Raw genomic sequence first — 4,587 nt, 5'->3', positions numbered from 1 at the left:
AAGAGGCTTTGGCGGTTTAACAAACTTAGCTCAATTCTTTTTAAACCATTTTACTGAAATATAGTTGACCTGTAAATAGCTGTACTTATTTAATGTATACAAGTCAGTGAGTTTGGGGTTAAGTACGCACGCATGAAATCACCACCATGAAGGTCGTAAACATACACATCACCTCCCAAAGCTGCCTCCTTACTCCTTTAACTTTAGCAGAAAGCCAGCCCTCTGCTTGGAATACAGTGGGTACCAGGAACAAATTTAGTGTGTTCAGTAAAGATAAAAGGCTGCTCAAGTCGATGGAAACAGCAACTGAAAGGGACAACTCAGGTTGTCACATAGTGATCAGATGCAATGTCTAACAGTTACATGAGTAGAAAACTTCACTTAAGTGCCGTTTGCTAGACCGTCTTTGGGGAGGGGATAAAGCCTTCCATACTGAACAGCCTGTGAGTAAACACTTGATCCATTTTCTTGGAAACTGGCAATACCTTCTACTTCCATTGGCATCAGAGACTCTTTGCTAGATCTTTCCCAATTCTGTCTTCAGAAGAGTTAGTTACTAAAAGATCCCTAACCATCACTTTTTTCAGGTGACTGAAGAGAGCGGGAACACTTGTGTTCATAATAACAAAATAGTCGTTGCCCTTCCACGTGTTCATAGGGTGCCCCTTCGCAGAATAGGTCCTCAGCAGTGTGAGAGGGGCTCTTTTCCATCTAGCTTTGGCCAAGACATATGACCTGGGGGCCACAAAATACTCCTCCACATCTCGACGGGAGTTTTGTAGCAGTTCTTTGGCACAGTTGCCTTCTGCCACATTGTCGGATCTTAAGCATAGACATGCATCCTCCAGGACTGACTGCACGGGCTCCACCCCGTCCGTGTCCACGGCGCAGAGCCTGTAGGCGAACGCGATGGCTTTCTCTGGCCGTGCTGCGGCCTCCGGCTGCCACAGTCCGCAAGCGCTAGCGGCTCCAGGATCTGGCCCACTTCCCTGGGTGGGGGGTGGGGCGGCGATAAGGCGGAGGGTGTGGGTCACGTGTGGCGCCCACACCACCTCCCGCCGCCCTTCAGCACCCGCCTAGACGCTCTGGCCTCTACCCGGGGACCCGCCTTGGAGGTGGAGCCCCGGCGCCCGCCCGCCGAGGCCCAAAGACCCACCCACACCTAACTCAATTCTTGAGGATGACAGAAGGGATTGATGACACTGGAAGCAAAGTTAAAATTATATACCAAATAACATTGCTCCAAGACTCCGCAGACCATGCTTCTCAGGCGGTCCCCGCAGTTTTCCTTCTTCTTTAGTCCCTGGATGACATCAAGTTACTGGGGTACGTTTCCTCCCACTGATGACAGTTCCAGCTGACTCGGCTGTGGGTTGAATATTTTCCCCTCCTCTCCAATTCATGTCTACCCAGAACCTGTGAATATGACATTATTTGGAGTAGGGTTTTGCAGATGTGATCAATCTAAGATGAGGTCCTGGGCTTCCCTGGTGGCGCAGTGGTTGAGAGTCCGCCTGCCGATGCAGGGGACACGGGTTCGTGCCCCGGTCCGGGAGGATCCCACATGCCGCGGAGCGGCTGGGCCCGTGAGCCATGGCAGCTGAGCCTGCGCCTCTGGAGCCTGTGCTCCGCAACGGGACAGGCCACAACAGTGAGAGGCCCGCGTACCGCAAAAACAAACAAACAAACAAAAACAAACAAAAAAAGATGAGGTCCTATTGGGCTAGGGTAGGTCCTCCTAAATCCGATGACCAGTATCTATAAAAAGAGGGAAATTTTTATTAAAAATATTTATTTTTAAATAAAAACAGACACAGAGGAGATACAGGGGAGAAGGCTATGTGAAAACTGTGGCAGAGATTAAAGTCATGCTTCCGCAAGCCAAGGGGAACACCAAGGATTGCTGGCAACCACCAAAAGCTATGAAGAAGCAAAGAAGAATCCTTCCCTACAGTCTTTGGAGGTGACATGGCCCTGCTAACAACTTGATTTTGGACTTCTAGGCTTCAGAACTGTGAGAGAATAAATTTCCGTTGTTCCAGCTTGTCGTAATTTATGATGGCAGCCTTAGGAAACAAATACACTGTGCCTGCTTCCTGAAATCCAGGACTCTGACATCTGTCCTGGCTCCAGTCAGAAGAAGTGGGAAGAGAAGAAAAAAAAATCAGTTCACATCAAAGAATCTCCCTAAGATTACTTCCCATCCCCACTGTCACTGAGAAAGTTTTTAGTGTATTTCATAGGGAAGTTCAGCTAGTTTTTCTCAATCCCTCCTTGTCAGACCAGGCTGGGAGTGAGGGGTGGCTTACTTTTGTAGGCCCCCTGCTCAGAGAGCCTTCCCTTGGCATCAAATCTGAAGTAGCCCCCCCTGCCGCCACACTCTCTAGCACATTACTGGGCTATATATTCTTCATAGCAATACCTGAAATTACTTTATTCACTCAATTTTTTAATTGACTGAAATCATACCCCTCCCCCAGAAATTTAACGTCTATGAGAACAGACCTCGTGTCTTTGTCTCAAGGCCAAATCTGAAGTTCTCAGAACAATGCCTGAAACATAGCAAGTGTTCAAAAAATTTTATTGACTGACTGAATGAATAACATTGCCAAATGCATAATAATGTCAATTCCCAACTTAGAGATCTTCTCTCAAGAGAGGAACTCTACATGTCTCCTAGAAGGGGGATAGTAATAAAGGGTGGGGGTCATTTATGTTAATAGGCTATAAAAGGAAGACTAGGAAAGATGGTTTATTACAAACACATGAATAGAGCGGATTCTAAAATATCTCCTTCCCCCTAAAAGTGAAGAGTAGACCTACAGACATCCAAATGTATCTTGGCTTTAAGGCAAAAGGATGCTGCGTTCTGTAGCAGGCATGTGAAAGTCGTCAAATGATGTGCTAAATAGATGCAAATAATTAAAGTGAATTATTAACATTCAGACCTTACATGATGTTGAATTTACTATTGTCCAGGAATTTTTCTTCTTTTTCTCGCAGGTCAGAATTTTTAAAGCAGTTCTGAAGAGAGGGGAGTTTTTATCCTACTGGAGTCTTACAGCATGGAATATCTTATCAGCTCTTAGAGCTATGTATGCTGGAGTGCTTCAAAGAGACAGAAATAAGATGGCTAGCACTTTTAGTTGACAAGGCTGGATGCATTAGACAGATGACCTTTCATAAGAAGTCCATTCCTTGAGTTAGAAAACACAGCCAATCCCCACCCAACCTGAATAAGATATGTTGGTCAGAGGCACATGAGCACAAGCATGCCTTTATATTTCACTTTAATAAATTCCTGCTTATTGCACCAAAAGGCAACCTGATATGTTTTTGCACAAGTCTTTGAAAAAGTATATCTTCCTAATGAAAAGTGATTATTGTATCGCTGAAAACTAGGAAACCACATACACCAAATATGTGTATTTTTCCACAGCATTTTATGATGTTGAGAGATCATCCTAACTAATCAGCCAGGCATATTATCAAAAATTGAGCAAGGGAAAATCGAAATATGAAGTTAAGTGAAAGAAAGCAATACGATTAACAAAGGAGGAAAAGTCAGTCAAAGACCGATTTCAGTCAATTCACTGGCAGTGTCTGTGGTGGTAGATTTCAATGGATAAGTTGAACAGACAGATTTGTGTGTCTGAGGCTTTAGGGAGGTATCGGTTTGGGAAACTTGGCATTCAGGTGTCTGTTACAACTGTAAGAGTGTGTGAGGTCTGCCAGGGAGGACACGTAGAGCAAAAAGAGAAGAGAGCTAGTGGGAAAATGAGAGAATATCGAGACCTATGGAGTGGGCAGTGGTTAGGAAGGTGGCCAAGAAGAAAGGATTAGAAGGGCTTAAGAAGCCTCAGGAAAATATGGTGTCACCAAAGCCAAGGGTTGAGAATTTTAAGGAAGAAGTAGTCTCCAGCAATACATTCAGCCGAAAGATCCACTTAAATAAGGACAAATGTAATCAATGGATTTCTCAACAGAAAGTCACTGACTGCTCTTGAAAATCATGTTTTAGCGGAATGGTTGGGACAGAGCTATGATGCAACTATGAACTGAAGGGGAGGCTGAGGAAGTGAAGCCTTCCAGTAAGTGTAGACAACTTTCAAAAGTCTGATGGGTAGAGGAGAAAAGAGATGGTAGAAGAGGTAGGGGCAGGTGGAGGGGTAAAGGAATCTTTGGGGATTTTTAATAGAAAAAGATCATTTTCCCTTCCATTCTGAGCAAAGAAACTCAAGCAACACTATCTAAGGCAGTGCCTCTTTTAACTGTTCCAGTTGCATTGTTTTCTTTCTGTTAAAAATCCTTCCGGTAAACTAAACAAAAAAATAACAAACACACAAAATAGAGTCTTTCTTTCACTGGATCCCATTTGACAGGTAAGGAAAGGAAATATTCTGATTGTGTTCTATTACTGAAAGCTGTGTATAAATAGGTGTACTAATTCAGCAAGTCTTCGTACAACTATTGAGTATCCTCAGGTTTTTAACTTAGGATTTGTTTTCCTGATTCTAAAAGTTATAGATGCTCATTGGAAACACACACACACACACACACACACACACACACACACACACACACACA

The 4,587-nt window shown here is 44.1% G+C and overlaps 1 pseudogene; it reads right to left on the bottom strand.

The window, feature by feature from the left end:
* Positions 1-682: 682 nt before the first annotated feature.
* LOC113632242 (glutamyl-tRNA(Gln) amidotransferase subunit C, mitochondrial-like) overlaps positions 683-4,587 on the bottom strand; it is an 8,881-nt pseudogene continuing 4,976 nt past the window's right edge.

This window comes from Aethalodelphis obliquidens, unplaced genomic scaffold (genome assembly GCF_003676395.1).
Source record: "Aethalodelphis obliquidens isolate GAN/ISIS:26980383/991018 unplaced genomic scaffold, ASM367639v1 scaffold36, whole genome shotgun sequence".
NCBI lineage: Eukaryota > Metazoa > Chordata > Mammalia > Artiodactyla > Delphinidae > Aethalodelphis > Aethalodelphis obliquidens.
This window is presented reverse-complemented; position numbering and strand designations above follow the sequence as displayed.